This window comes from Rattus norvegicus, chromosome 3 (assembly GCF_021556685.1).
Source record: "Rattus norvegicus strain SHRSP/BbbUtx chromosome 3, alternate assembly SHRSP_T2T, whole genome shotgun sequence".
NCBI lineage: Eukaryota > Metazoa > Chordata > Mammalia > Rodentia > Muridae > Rattus > Rattus norvegicus.
The window spans coordinates 100,484,488-100,501,752 of record NC_141536.1 but is presented as its reverse complement, the minus strand read 5'-3'; positions in this window follow the sequence as shown (position 1 = coordinate 100,501,752).

The following is a 17,265-nucleotide window of genomic DNA, read 5'->3' as shown; positions in this document are numbered from 1 at the left end:
TCATATTTTTCTTCTAATTTAGGTGCATCTTACTTCTCGTTCTAAATAAACCCTACTTTACAATTGAGAATTTTAAGAGTATCTTCAGACAAGAGTTTCAAGAATCATATATCTTGACATTTGGAGCAACTAACTTTGTACTGTATTTTCCAGCATACATAACAAGCAATGCTATGTGATAAGACAACACATTCAAACAAATTTGGCTCAAAACCTTAGAGATCAAGCCATCCTCACACTTCAGAAATCTGAAGGGAATTGCCTGCAGGCATCATCATGCGTAGTATCAGAAGGAAGGGACTTGCTTGCGGGCAGCGTGTATAACGTTAGAATGAATCTATTCACAGTCCACAGAGTAAAAATGAGAAGAATTGATGCTTATGAGCTTGATGGCTGGCCACACAGCACAATCTCAGTGTTTGGATCCTCAAGAAATCCAAGCCAGTAGCTTTTGATGTGCTTGAGCTTTTTCTCTGAGTCACAAAAATACTTGAACTTGCTTAATTTGCAAATATTAATTTCTTCTTACTTACATTCTTTTAAAATTTTTCTTCCTATGCATATTACTTAATGCCTTTGACACATTAAAAATCTCCAACTAATCACTACCCACAAAAGATGCATCAGCACAGAGCAGTGAGAACTTTCCCTAGTGCTTACTTTCCTTGTGCTTACTGGGCACGCATTCTGTTTGGCATCATGACCTTACCCTCTTTCTTGACAAGAAAATACCCACAAACTTAGACTTGTGGCATCAGTATAAACCTTCACATACAATGAGGGCATCTCTCTGGCTTCCTCTCTTATTCAGCCTTTTGTCTTTCCAGTCCCTTACCACTGACACAGTGTAGGTAAAGTCTTATACCTCTAGCTGTCTTGCAGGAGTAAGATTGTAAAAATAAATTCATGGTGGTAATTTCCTCAAAGGAGAGGGTCAAAACTGTGCCAAGTAATTAAATTTTAAAAGTGATTTTTTTTTTAGTACAGGAAATCGGGGGCTGGTTTATGGGCAATTCCGGGAAGACTAAGGATGGATGCAGGCTGAAGTTTGGTACTACTGCAGATTTAGTAGGGTCAGATCCCGCGAAGGAAAGTACGTAAGCCCCCATAGAACAATGTCATACTTTCAGGCCTCTGACTGTCAGCCCTCTGCTCTGGTTAATATCGTCAAGGGAATCCTTGCTTGACAGAATGTAATTTAGGATCTATTAAATATGATGACTTGGCCTTGAAAAATGATAGATATTGGGCAGAATTATAGAATCACTTTACAAAAGAAAAAGTCTCTTTTACATCCTTTCTTGTGGAGCTTAAAATGAAGCTTGGGGAAATCCCTCCAAGGGGTTGTGGCATTTATAGGCTAGGTTTATGAAAAAGAGAATTGATATTCATATTAAACTGTAAAAATTGAGCAAGGTGAAGATAGTAAACATGCAGACAGTTGTGACGTGTGTGTGAAGGGTGACTGGCACGGTGCCCACCCGAGGTACTTGCTTTAATTATATTAGCAACATGAAAGTTGACACAATTTGAAACAAGCTCTTCGGCAGTTTTACTCAAAGCAAAGCCCCCCGGGACTACTTTTTATACTTTGTATGGAACACTCCAATTTCCAATTACTTAAGTGTTTATAACAGATATACTTCCTAGTTCATTGCTGGTTGGCTGGGGAGATGGTCTGCGTGTTCATTTTTATTTAATTACATTTGTTCCTGGATATATAAATAAAATATGGTAACTGTAAAAATTATTAAACATAAAAATTACAAAGTTGATATTTAAAAATCATTAATAATCCTGCTACCTACATATTGCTATTTTTTGCTGTAGATGTTCTATGCTTTTCACACACACACACACACACACACACACACAAACACACACACACACACACACATACACACCACACCAACAGAGACATCCATGTAGCCACCACACTTGTGCCCACGCTTGTATGTTCACCTGTAAACACACACACACACACAAACACACACATGGGCCCCACACATATAAACATGCATATATACAAGCATTCACACTGAGAATTTTTTTTAAAAAGTAGCTACTGGTTACTTTCTATTATACACCATTGGAAGCTGCAATAGAAGATTCTTCCAACTTATTGAGATTTCTTAAGGTTTTTGTTTTTGGATGATACTCAGATAATTTGACCTGTCAAAAATATGTTCTGATAAACAGAAGTCAGACCTGTGCCACTTGTATTGCTTGTCAGTCCATTCACCTCTGGAATTAGAAGCATCATGGCATCACAATTACGTCGTCTTCTTATAGTTTGACTAGGCACATCCATGCACTATGCACCATTATAAACATCTCCATAGTCAATGTTATAAAATAAACAAGACACAGAAACCCCCACTGTAACAAATACAGAAACTAACCCATATGCAAATTAATAAAAATACAATGAAAAACGTGCAATGTGAGAAACACACATCTGTGAATTAGGGTCACTACAGAGAACCATCTGAGTTGGAAAAGTTTGGGAAGTTTAGGGTATTATTTTACTCTGACTCTTGCTTTGCAATTAGACTGTTCCTTCAAAAAATAATCTGGATCCACACAACATCAGATGTTCTTACCATAACATTTTAAAGACATCATCTGATTCCAGTCAGTCCCCAGTCTTCCGTAAAGGTTACACTCTCTTTCTTTGATAAAATGATTGGTCTTCTTCTATACCTATTTCTGAGTATGTTGGTAACTGTTGACTTTTGATCAAAAACCATAGATAAATAACTATTAGTAAGTAGTTATTAAGGTCCTTTGTTAATATACCAATGAACTAACTGGTAGTATCAAGATGCCCAATTTCTAGGAAAGCCTTTGTACAACTGTGGGTTAGACCCTACTTTCCTTTTTTTTTTTTTTTTTCCTTTTTTTTTTTATTAACTTGAGTATTTCTTATATACATTTCGAGTGTTATTCCCTTTCCAGGTTTCCGGGCAAACATCCCCCTCCCCCCTCCCCTTCCTTATGGGTGTTCCCCTCCCAACCCTCCCCCCATTGCCACCCTCCCCCCAACAGTCTAGTTCACTGGGGGTTCAGTCTTAGCAGGACCCAGGGCTTCCCCTTCCACTGGTGCTCTTACTAGGATAGTCATTGCTACCTATGAGGTCAGAGTCCAGGGTCAGTCCATGTATAGTCTTTAGGTAGTGACTTAGTCCCTGGAAGCTCTGGTTGCTTGGCATTGTTGTACATATGGTAGACCCTACTTTCTAATACCATTGTACAACTCATCATAGAACTATTACATTTTTCTTTCCAGCTGAGTTATAGCTGCAGTCCAACTTTAAGACAAAATATGATTCCTTATGCAGCCATTTCTTAATACAGCTAAATGAAATTTTAAGAAAAAAAGCAATAAGGATTTTTAGGAAAGTGTCAGAAAAGCTCTATCATTCAGAATTCTTAATGGCATACATTTTGTTTATTTGTTGCTAGTAGATTCTGTACATCATTTTCAACTTCTAGAAATGTATTTGAATCCCAGACTGGAGGATGCCTGAGGAGTAGAGAGAATATACTACTCTTGCAGAGGACCTGAGTTTAGTTCTCAGCATACATCAGGGTTGTGAAACTTCCTGTAACTCTAGCTCTGGGGGTCCAATGCCCTCTTCTAAACTCTGAAGTACATGCATGCACTCATGCCTACAGACAGAGTCACACTTATAATAGTATGTAAAATAAAGTCTTAATACATACATGTATATGTGAATAAAATAAATTATAGCCATTCTGAGATGGTATGGCTATACTATATACTATATAATATATTATATTATATATAAACTCACTTCAATTTACAAGACTTGATTCTGCAATCAGTCACTTCTTTTACCTTCGCTGTGTTTGTAGACAACATCATATTCTCTGCCTTCTATCTTGCCCAGCAAAGGTTGCAGATGATTTTCTAGCAAAAGGGACGTGCATGAAAAGAGCCATTTATATATTCGAAACTCACTTGTAAAACTGAGTTCTTTAGGACTTCCTAACTCTGGGATTCTATTTGTAAAATGGCAGGGTAAAAACAGCAGATTGTAGTTAAGTGAGTGTCATCATATTATGTCAGAGAAGGGAAAACATGATCAAAATCAACCTGAGTTGAATTGAAGAATTTTAAGTGAGGCGAAATTCAAGCAGTTGAGTTAAGAATTATAATTTACAAGGTTTGACAGTATGTGTTGACATGGGAGTTTCTAATATATATATTTATTACTGAAAATTCCAAGGGCTTGTGACATCCAACACATGTACTCACTTTGGGGGGAATTTGCAGCATCTGTGCAGTCATGTATGTCACACTTGTCATGCCTCAGTGTGGGATCCCTCCCACAGCCATCTGTCCCCTGCAGAAACATGTAGTTGTGACAAGTAAGAGTAGTAATTCTTCTGTGAGTACATGAGAAAACACATTCACCTACCAGTGGATCAGACATTTTCCAGTTTCTTAGAGGAGAACTTATCTATTCTTTTTTAGGAACTAATTAGGCACATGATCAATATAAAAATAAAGCCATCAATTAACTTTTAAAAAAATAGTAAGGAAGTGCCTCTGTCCCAAGCCCTGGGATGGAGAGATTTTATCTACAGTCTCGTGAGTAATGCTCAGCTGGTGAAAGCTGTCTAGTGTTTCACTGACAATACCATAGTAATGTTTTAACTAGGGCTAAAAACTTGCCTAATACAACTGCTTCTAGAAATTTTGTTCCTTCCCAAATAAAACCTATTAACACCACAGTGTTTCATAAATGATAAAAATTTTAATTTTTGAAGAAGAGTTATTGATGTTAATGGTGATTTTCTTCAAGTTATAGCCTCCTTCATAATCCCAGTGAGTATTGAGTCTCACCTCAATAGCCTAGCATTTCTAGATGTTTCTACAATGCTCAATCAACACATGTGAAATCTCTTATCTAAACATAAAACACCTAACTCTTTTTTTAAATCATATGTAAGATCCCAAACACACGCTCAGAACATCCTAATTAATCCTTGCCACAACTCTACAAAGTAGATACTGTTAATAGTCCATTTAATAGGTGAGATATCAAGTAGCTAAGTAACAGCCTAAGGTGATGCAATCAGTAAATACTGAGTGTAGACTAAAAGCCAGATGGTCTGAGAAACGGTTGTCATTCAACAAGGCAGGAAAGCCTAGTGTTATAAAGCAAATGGGAAATGAAAGCCTTTCTGTCTGTTGTGCATGGACTATAAGGGAATTATTTTTCTTAAAGATATTTGATATTTTAGGAAGCAGGGGATGCACAAAATTATTTACAAGTATACAAATACATATACATGAGCATATACACATATATTAAATATAGGCCCCTCAGGCACTAACCTTTATTACTACAATTTTATTTGGAAGCCATCTTTTATAGCTTAGTTTAAAACTGCTAAACCCAGACACTCACATAATAGAAATGCTGACATGACCTTGATTCCAGAGGTGCAAAGGATATAATTGAATTTAAGAACAATGTATCTCATCCATTAATTCATTAAATAGATCACAATAAGCTGACACATTGGGAAAGTACTACACGAAAGTGGTTAACAATGGTATGCAAATAAAATGAGTTTGCACCATTAGCTACTGTGTTCTATGTTGTATTTGCCAAATATAACATTGAATTACAATGCAGTCATTTAGGAGATGTTGTGAAAATATATTTTAATTGTTTCTGAACTTGATCCAACATAGAAATGGATGTTGGAATCCAGAGGTGTTGCCAAATGAGTATGTGTAATTCAGATAGCTTATCTCTACATCCTAACCAGAAACACACACTTTACAAGCAAACCTCTGGAATTACCCAGATGGTGCAGCCCATCTGGTTACACAGCATATATAAAGATGCCAACTTCATGCCCAAATCAGACTTTTCTTCTGCATATATGTATATTTGACACTGTGAGGAATAAAAACACCCAGATATTTCTGATCACAAGTCAAACCCAAGCAAAATCAAGGGTGATGATGTCACAGAAATTAATGTTGTCACCAAGGTGATTCATTACAGTCACAACTTTCTATGCATGATGGGATAGAAGACTTGGGTTTTCTATTTGTACTGTCTCAGATGTTCATTTATTTTGCCTCTTTTGAGCAGTGGTTCTAAACCTTTTTAATGCTGCAATTCTTTCGTACAGTTCCTCATGGTGTAGTGACCCCCAACCATGATTTTTATTGCTATTTCTTAACTGCATTTTACTACTGCTATGAATCATAATGTAAATATCTGCTACGCAGGATGGTCTTAGGTGACCCCTGTGAAAGGAGATCGTGGTCCACTGGTTGAGAACCAATGCTTTAGAGAAGTCATGAATTATAAACAACCCCAATGCAGAAGAGGCACTAATGGCATGGAATGGTCCTCAGAGGTCCAACCTTCCCTGTGAGCATGTCTTATGATTACTTTAGTTCCCTGTAAAAATGTTCATATAGCAAATAAGACTTAATAAGTAGGGGTATATCAATAGATTTTCTAAGTGATTGCTAATCACAAAAATGTAAATATAATCAAATGTTTTATAGACATACGTAAAAATATAAATAACACAATAACATACAAATTGAATTTTCAAATCTATTTACCCGGAAACATTCAAGGGTTTAAATTTTTATAAGTTATTTGTTTAGTAGGGTAAACAGAAGGAGAAAGATAGCTATGATTCACCACACCACCCTACAATGTATTTATGCAGTGCCTCCACTTGGGGCACTAAATGTCTTTTTCTATGTGCTTAACTGAGCTGTCTTGGGAGCTGACCTTGGAGTCCAAAGCTGTGTAGTAATGGCAGAATGTGTTCATAGCCTGTGTCTCACAAAGTATTGGGAACATTCTTCCTTTGTTAAAAGAAAACTTCAGTCTAGGAATGAGGACTATACACAAGAGCCAAATTGTCCCAACTGGAGCCATCCTTGGTCAGTCACTTCTCAGCTTACATATCAGCTGAAGCCAGGAAACTCAGCTCAGAACAGAAGAGAATAGCATACAATGAAGAAAACTAAATAGAGAACTTGCTTTCCTGACTTGTAGGCTTATGAGAATAGCAAATGGTTGATTGAAAGTGATGAGGGCTGGATTGCCGGTGGGCTTAGTGCTAGACAATTTTTGCACATCAAAACAATGCCAACATCTTGGTTACCCATAGATAACTATATTAATACTTAGGATCCTTAGATTTATACATAAATGAGGCTTTAAGGCACAGCTACAAAATTGTAATAAAGGCAGAACAGATGTGATTAACTATGGAGACTGAGGCAGGAAGATGACAACTTTGAAAGCATAGTGATGAACTTAAAAGTAGCCTGTCCAAAAAATGAAGGAGGGGACAGGGAGGAAAGACTGACTAAAAAGGAAGAGAGGAGGAAAGGAAAGGGATGGAAGGGGGTAAAGGAAAGAAAAGGGATGGGAGAGAAGAATGGAGTGGGAAAGTAGAAAGAGACCCACACTGTTATTGCTATTGGAAAACATAAGACTTAAATAGACTTTAAGAGTCCTTACATTCACAACAATTCCTGATTGCTACATTTTAACTAGATTTACTGTAAATTTGACTTAAGGATTAAGAATATCAATATTTAATAAGAGAGTAAGAGATTCATTGTGTCAAGTCTAAAACATTCCCAAGAATATCCAATAAATTGTGAATCCTACAAATCCCCTAAAAGGAGAAAGAATGAAATGTTGTTTCATTATTGTTGGCTTCCTTGGTGAATGTCTTAGGCCTTTGATACATCACTAAGGAGGAAAGAGGGAAACTTCACTGTCATTGTGGTGCCAGCCTTTGCACTCCTTAATAAACCAATTAAATGAAAGATTCAGAACGTACAAATCTTTACACTGAGATAACCACTGAGCAATCAATGATAATTTAAAAAATCAATCGCTCGTCTGTAGTAATTCAATTTGCCCACTTAGATATAATTGATATTGTTCACAACTAATTATCCCAGAAAGGGCACTGAGGGACTTTTAGAGACTAAAGGAATTGAGCCAAAGATTCTTCCTAATTTGAAATTGGACTGAATGCCATGTTTTCTCAAAAAATAAAAAGAAAGAAAGAAAGAAAGAAAGAAAGAAAGAAAGAAAGAAAGAAAGAAAGAAAGAAAGAGAGAAAGGAAGGAAGGAAGGAAGGAAGGAAGGAAGGAAGGAAGGAAGGAAGAAAGAAAAACTGATTAAGTCTTCCCTAGAAACATAGTATTGAACAAACCCAAATTAAGTCAGAAAATCAGGATTTCATTAGCGGCAATTTAACAGGATACCTTAATGCTCCCTGTGTGACCATGGGCAAACTGTGAGACCTCTCTCCCAGGACCCTCTCCCCTAACACAGGGATAACTCCTTCATTGATCATCATGGTGGTGTAAGCACTAAGTTATTCCTAACACAGTATTTACAACAGTGTCTGGTCTACAGCAGTCCTTGTCTTGGCACTACTCTTCATTGTTGATTGACGCTGTCGATACCAGGAAAGGTCACAGTCATCCTTACAAGTGTATCACATTGTTTTTCCGTACAGCTAGTTCCCATCCATATTTTTTATTCAAGGCCTATTGTGCCCTTCCACCCACACTGTGAGGTTCTTTTATTCTTCTTAGGAAACATAGGTAACTAAAATAAGAAAATGTCAACCTCACAGTGTGCCATGTGGCTCATGTGGTTACAAGTGATTGAGCCAAAACACCTCTCTCACCAACAACTGGTGCCTCAGCACCAATGGGGAGAAATAATAATAAAATAAACCAAGACCCTATTATCACTGGTGCTTAGTTTTGAAGCATACTGGAAAGGGTGTCAGATCAACGCAGTCCTCCGGCATCCTAAATGACGTGTTAGCAAAAATGCTACTACCCATTTGTTCTGATACTTATGTGAAAGTGTCAGCGCCATCCCTACTGAAGAACACTAACTTACTGATTCCTGGGGCTGAAATGTATGCTGAGAAAATAATAAGCTGTTGTACCTACACCCTGGATAAGAATCTATGGCTCCTATAGATGCAAACCTTTCTAAATTCTAGAGAACATGTTGTGTTAAGTTTTTGTCTCTCCCCCAGATTTCCTTTCCTGGCTTCATCTGCAGGACACGCACTTGTTCTATGGAGAGTCACCCTTCTGACCTAGGCAGCCGTGCCTGTTCCCCCCCTTTAGCCCAGACCTGAATCTGATTGCCAATAGACAGTTTTGTCTGAATATTGCATGTTTACCTCACAAATGTAATTTTAGGGAAACTAAGTAATAATTTCAATCTTTTTAAGGAATGATGGTATGGAATCAGTATTTCTAGACAGGTTTTATCACCACCGTAGAATAATTAAAACAAAGCTAAAAGGGAATAGGAGCCACAGAGTAGTTGACAGATTAAGACTGAAGACAAGAGGTTAAATCCAAATTTCAGATAAAGGTGGATGTTTTAGTATATGTCCCAAGTACTTTTACTTGCTAAGCCTTACATTTGTTTTTGTACATGATTGTTTTTCCTTCCTTATCACTATTTGACTGCTTGTTCACAAACATTCCTCACAGTGGCCTTCATTAAGGTACAATATTGAAAACTTGTGTTAGGAAGCTGGGAGTGACTTCTACTGTTGACACCTTGGAGACGGCAATTCTGGTACAGGTATTTAATTCTGTGATCTCAAAATACCAGTAGGAAAAATGATCCCTTGGAGAATGCAGAATCTGGAAAGTGTTTCTGGCAGGTTACCACAATCCTGCACCAGCAAGTACTACCTCTAGTTCCTCCCCTCCCCCGCTCCCCTTGACATGTGCACAGACTGTATGAATCAGCTCGATGATGGTGGTGCTGAGTGTGGCTGATGAGGGACTCCACTGTACTGACTGTGCATGACTGTGCAGGTGGGAGAAATGAGAACCAGAATGTGGCCTCTTGGTCCCAACCGTAGCTCATCTAGGTCTCCAGCTAAGGAAATTTCCTACACTTGGTTATTGAAGTTTAACAATGATGAATCTCGAGACTCTGATCCTTTGTTCCCATTCCCAGTCTACAAAATTCATAATTTCTAGGGATGAGACTGTTGCTGTAAAATTATATATTTAAAAAAAATGTTGTCCGGCACTGTAGTGCCCCAAGACATCTTTTAGATGTCTTCATCTCCGTCAGCAAAGCATCTCACCTGCTTTGCTCCTTCCCATCTCACACTGCAAAGACTACTCTCTGAGCCTGGCAACAATCTCTCTACCCATCTAGTTCCCAAGGCAGGTTGCCACCATGCCAGACATATACATCCCAATTTTGTGGCGGGCTAGCATGTCTAGCCACCACACACTCTCTTAAACTTAAATCGCCACATGAAAAAACACAACACAATAACCTCCAATCCAATGGATAATATAAAATTTGCTCATCTAAACATACAAAGCCCTGTACACATCCTTAAGAACATTCGTAACAACCTGTAAATGTGCAGAGAGGAATCTTAACATCCCCCTCCATGTTCTCTCCGCTGCTTCCCTCCCTTGTTTCAGTCTCCTCCCCTCTCTAAAACTTTTCTCCCACCCATCTTTCCTTCTTGTCCAATGACAGGCCTTGTTCTATCTTGTATCTGCCTTCACCTGTATAATGACTTCATCCTACATGAGACCAAGGGATTTATATTTCCCAAATTCTCCTTGAGTAAAAGCAGTGTTCAACATTTCTGGCAGCCACTGGGCTGTAGTAAGAAGAGCACATTTCAGAATCAGTAGATATCGAATTCAAGCTTCGGATCCAGCATTTCATTAACCGTCACTCTTAGAGAGTTGAGTGTTTTTCTTTGATGTCCTTCTGAGGTTCCATATATCCAATAAACAAATGAAGGAGGAAGGGGGAAAGTGAGCAGAGAAAGAGATAGCATGACTTACAGTATTACAGGATCCATTGAAATCATGAGGAACCATCCCTTGACACAACAGTCAGAGTAGCTGCTGTCATTTACCATGTATTCCTATCCAGTTCCCAAGCATGGTCCTGATATTAGTACTGAAGCAGCTGTATTTACAGCCTGCCTTTATTTCCAAATAGCCTATTTAATATTCAATTTTTACCAGTATCCTCCATAGTAAAGGATGTCCACTGAAAAGAGGGGATAGAACTTATACCAAAGGGTAAATGATTTTATTTGCTTTGTCTCAGTCCTATTGAGGGCACAAAAACATTCAAAGAGCCATCTTCCCGACAGGTGGATGGAGCTTTTGCTGTGGCCTTTCTATCAATGGACAGTTGCTCTTGGCACATCCATTCATTACTGAGACGAAGAAGTCCATGGAAACATATGTCAGCATAATTTTTAACGTAAGTACTTAGAGTAGAACATGCTAAGAGGTGTTGGTTGGTTGCTTGGTTTTGGTTTTTGTTTTTTTTTTTTTAGTTTTTTTTTTCTTTTATTGGATTTTTTATTTACATTTCGAATGTTATTCCCTTTCCTGGACAAAAGCCCTGTATCCCATCCCCCTCTCCTTCTTCTATAAGGGTGTTCCCCTCCCCATCCATCGCCCTTCCTGCCCCCCCACATTCCTCTACACTGGGCATCCAACCTTGACAGGACCCAGAGCTTCTCCTTCCATTGGTGCCCAACAAAGCCATCCTCTGCTACATATGCAGTTGGAGCCATAGGTCAGTCCGTGTATAGTCTTTGGGTAGTGGTTTAGTCCCTGAGAGCTCTTGTTGGTTGGCATTGTTGTTCTTATGGAGTTGCAAGCCCCTTCAGCTCTTTCAATTCTTTCTTTAATTCCTCCAACAGGGTCCTGTTCTCAGTTCAATGGTTCACTGCTAGCATTCATCTATGTATTTGACATGCTCTGGCTGTGTCTCTCAGGAGACATCTATATCCGGTTCCTGTCGGCCTACAGTTCTTAGCTTCATCAATCTTATCCAGTTTTGGTGGCTATATATATATGGGCCACATTCCACCACGCTTTAAATAGCTACAGGTAGCTATGAATATCTTGTAAGGGATGGATAATTACAGGACAATTTGTCTTATCTAGGTGAGCAGTTTATATCAAAATGAATTGGCTTGGAGTTCATTCTCTGGACATTTTGTGGGGTGAGAATTTACTGATATAAATCTGACTGATAAATTACAAGCCTCTAGAGTTCTGATTTCACTGGGTTATGTGGATTTGTAACAGCAACCACAGTGGGTGAATGGCTGGTTGTATGAGCAGAATCCACAGCAAGAGAACCACGAGATGGGCTATCGCTGTGTGGAGCTACCCATGGAGGCAGCGAGGCTGTCAGCAGCCAGAGAGTAGCCAGTGATAGCGTGGGATAGTGTCTTTTTTTCTAATATTTTATGTAACAGTTCACAAGGGTGAACCTATTACTATTATTTTACTAAGTGGACATACTATCAAATTGTTCGCTAGATTCATATCCCTGTACCCATAAATTACTGCATCTCTGGGACCTTATCAGACCAGTTTCTTTATATAATGATTGGTGGCTAACATGGGCACACACAACTGGCCAAAGTGGAGAGAGTAAATACTAAACCACAAATAAGATATTGAGACCACTACCCCTACCCCAACCCAAGGCTTGGGAACCAATGCAGAAGAGGGGAAAGAAAGATGGTAAGATCTAGAAGTCAGGGATGACCAGAATGACACAGTGCCTTCTGACCATAGCAATGCCTCTCACAAGACCTGCCAGATCAACCTTGCAAGATGAATGCACTCAACATCGCAGCCTGGAGAAGGGAGGAGCTCACAAGCCACCAACATTCACAAAGGAGGACCTATTGACAGTTGATTAGTTTTTTTGTAAGTGTTTCCTGTGAGTGTAAACATCTTTAATAAAACTGATTTAACATGGCAGGTATAATTTCTGAATCATGCAAATTTTTCATTTACCTTGCAAAATTCTAAATGATTGCTAACAGATTCTAAAAGCCATAATTATAAATGTTGACAGTATTCTACCCTATCAATATTACATCATCTATTACCCTGTTCTTGGACTTTGGGGATTTTTACACTGTTTTTGCTTTCATGAGTAGTAAGACCTAACTTCCTAATTTACACTTACTTACCACAGGAAAACCAGACTTGGATTAAATGCTGGCCGCAGAGCTAACACTGAAAGGAAGATTCCATTCTCTACTTATCTGCTTTCACAAACCACAAATATTACTTTGCTATAGCAATGCAGATCAATGCCAACACCATATTTTCTACTTCGATATATTGGATTTTCTGTTCTTCATCTTAAAAGCAAACACCATTGACAGTATTGAAGGATATGAGTGGGTTAATATATTGTTCCAAATCTGGAGTAGATGGGAGTGAGAAAGAAATTCACTGCCTCTGTAACCCCTTTCTTTAGTCTGCTGCTTCTCATTATACATACTGGAGTGCTTGCTACCGGTGACATCACTTCCTCGTTTGATCCATATAAAGGTAACACTCTCATACTGTGTCATCATGCTAACACAGTGTCCTCTTTATTTTACATCTCAGTACCTCCTCTCCTTTTGCTTCATTCATGTCCCAACCCCTCCCCATAAATATCTCTGGAAATGTACCTCCCACTCTGAATCTATTTATCTCTATCTCTCTCTGACTAGCCTTTGATTGTCAATATAAAATGCTGTGTTTGCAGTTCTGCTGAGTCGTATAAGTGGGGAAAAAAGAAAAGGAAGAAGAGAAGGAAGAGGAGGAAGAGAAGGAAGAGGAGGAATCACACTGTTGTCATCTTTCTTTCATGCTACGTATACAATGAAGAAAGTCAACACTAATTTACTGAGAAAAGCCAGACTTGAGATACAGAAGGCTAAGTACCAAGTTTGTAGTCTGAACTCCATTACCAACTTCAAGTCTAACATTGGGCAAGTTGCTTGTCACTATAGTAATGTTCTTTCTCACTGTCTCTCTGTCTTTATGTCTCTGTCTGTCTCTGCCTCTCTGTGTCTCCCTTTCTCTGTGTGTGTATACCACATATTTTAAGAATAATTTTATTATTTCAGAATTTCATACAGTATGTTTTATATATTATTTATGTATTATATATTATATATTTATAATTTTTATATATATTTTTCCTTCCTCCAGCTCCTTCAAGATCTTTAGCCACCTTGCTAGCTCCTAACTTCATGTTCAAGGAATTTCTGAAGCAAGAATATGTATTTGTAGTTGTAGACAAAGCATATGTAGGCCTGATGGGTTGTTCACACCTCTGTTCAAGTCTCTTTCAACTAAGGGTAGATATACCGTGGACAGTCCACTGGAAGATGGTGGGAGGAACCCATTTGGGTATTCTCTTTACATCCAGAAATGCACAAAGTGCTGTGCTGGCGTGAGAGATTTAGCATCTGATAAAAAGAACACACTGCAGTAGAGAAAAATGGCTTCATAGGCTATAGGAACTACTTGTGGCAACGTAGGAAGAATGAGAGGACCATGGAGACAGAATGAGGAAACCACAGACTCTTACACCTGACTTCACCTAGATTCGGTTTCTGGATCCAAGGATAATTTATATTTTTTTGTTAGGGCTTCAAACTTCCACTTGAGTAGTCCTAAAATATTAAATATTATAGTAACAGAAATTAAGTATGACAACATATTATTAAGCCTGACCTGATTCTTCTGTTCACATGTTTTCAGTGTTTATATCAGTTCACTTTCCTTTAACTCTCCAGGAAAAAAAAAAGCAAAGGATCTCTTTAGACTGAACTAGATTACTGTGAATTAACAAGAATCTCTGAGACCAGAGTCTATAAGTCATACACCCCATTTTACTGTTTTTCACATCACAGTGTTTGCGGATTAGAAGTAGTGGCTTCCAAACTTGGTTTTGTAGGTTGCATTGTTGTGATATTTTAAGCAGAGAGAGAAGGAACTGTAGCTATGCATTCTAAAAGAGTTTTAGGTGTTGTTTTAGCCACAAAAAAAATACCTTGAAGATTTTGGCCCAGTCTACACCATAACTGGATGACATCAGACAAGTTATTTATCCTCTTCGGGACTGAATTTAACTATAAACTGAGGTGGTGAATTGAACATTCTATATTTCCTTCCAAATCTAAGGTTTTATTATTGTCTATGACTTTATGACCAGTTGTGTCTAGGGATATTTAATGGAGAAAATTGCAGAACATGAAAATCTTTAGAACTTAGCAAAGAATTGAAATGCCCACTCATTAGGAAATGGGGTTGAGTTAAAAAGCAGAATGGAGTACCACGAGTAGCTTAAGTCCGAAAGGAAAGTTTCACATGACTTTTGCAGTCTTGAAGGACAGAGTAAAGAAACTAAAATGCCATAATTTCTGAACTGCTATATTGGAAGAGAAGCCCTCAAGCCCTAAGATAGGTGTTTTATATGTACTGTTTGGTTTTTGGTTTCGTGTGTGTGTGTGTGTGTGTGTGTGTGTGTGTGTGTGTGTGTGTGTGAGAGAGAGAGAGAGAGAGAGAGAGACAGAGAGAGAGAGAGAGAGAGAGAGAGAGAGAGAGAGAGAGAAATCTTGTGTTGTTCTGGAAAGCAAATCCATCGCCTATCTTAGGGCTTTAGGACCTTCACCTTTCTGCTAAAGAATAAGTCTAGAAGTATATAGCATACCTTGAAACATTTTCAGAAAAGAAAACAAAGCTTGATTCCAAATCCTTTGGGACTAATCAACAAGCAGGAAATTGCAGAGGTGATGTTGAAGCTCTGGTAAGCCCCCTTTGAATAAAGGAAGTTCAATAATTGTAACATTAAAGTATTAAGTGCAGTATATATCATATTTGTTCCTTGAATTTTACCTCAATTTGTAAAATGTTACACTTTTGCAAATCCTCTCTTCTGAAACAGTTAGTTGAACACAAAGAAGGCACAAGGAACTCTCTGAGAAATAGATACATAGTATCAATCCATTTTATTTGGAACCTAAATAAAACATCATTTCTGATTGTAACAGACCATTGACTGGAAGATCTTCTCTGAGCATCAAATAGAAAAGTGTGTATAGTAAGGCGGCTGGTGAAAGGGGGAGAGAGCTTTTAACATACTACAGAGGCAGCTTCCCCACCTTTCAGCTTACGAAGGTTCAGGAATGGCTTTGTCTTCAGTCAGCAGGATAGTCACTGTATTTACACATGCTTTGGCATTTTATTTAGCCAACACCTGCATGGTGCTTACTGTGTGCCAGATGCTCTAAGGGATTTATAAATGTTAATTCTTGATATTTTTTCACAAGAGCATGACAAAATAGACAACATTATCGCGATCCTCTCAAGAAACTGAGGTAGAGGGGAGTTAGGATACTCGTTTAAGATCCACATCCATTAAGCAGCAGACCTCAAGTCTCCTTTGAGAGTAGCACATTATTTAAGGTGGGGGCTGGGTTATCAAATACACTGAATGACCACAGACCCTCAGCACCTGGCTTTTCTGTTGCAGAAGCCCCACTCCTACCTTCTGGCACCATCCATCCTGGTGATTTGTTTCCCAGGCTGCACCTCTCCTTACAGGTATCTTTAGGATAGAAAAGAATGATAAAATTAACATGAAAGAACATTAATGACAATCTCCAGAATAACTTTTCTTGACGAGTTGAGGTTGATGTTCTAAATGTAGAAGAAAATTAATAACACGTTAGAGGTTTTGTTTTTCTTTTTAAATTGGATCTGAGCTGCTAACCACTTTTATCATTTGTACCAAAAAAAAAGTTGGTTTTGTGTTCATAGATTGGTGTGAATGAGTCCACATTGGCTTTAAAAAATCAGAGCTATCCATTCCTATAAGTCTTTTGCCTAAAGGCATTAGGAAGTGTCATCTAATCAACATAAGAAGATGTGGTTAGGGTCACTAGGATGGCTCAGCGGGGGAAGGTACCTACTGCCAAGCCTCAGAACCTGAGTTCACTGACTGAGATCCACATAGTAGAAGGTGAACAGACTCCAGTAAGTTGTCCTCTCATCTCCACACATGCACCATGTATACACAAACACACACACACACACTCTCTCTCTCACACACACACACACACACACATTAAATTAATAAATGTAACAAAGGAATTTTTAAAAAGGAATCTTGATTGAAGGATTGTTTGTCATAACAAAAATCTTTCAAGGGATCTATTTACCAACCAACAGACAGAATGCTCACGCAATTGAACACTAGATCAACAATTTCTTAGTGAGCAAAGTACACCATTGATCTGTATTTACATATAAAGATATATGCTGTGTATGTGTGTGCATGTGTGTATGTGTAAGCAAAATCAATTCATAGCATTATT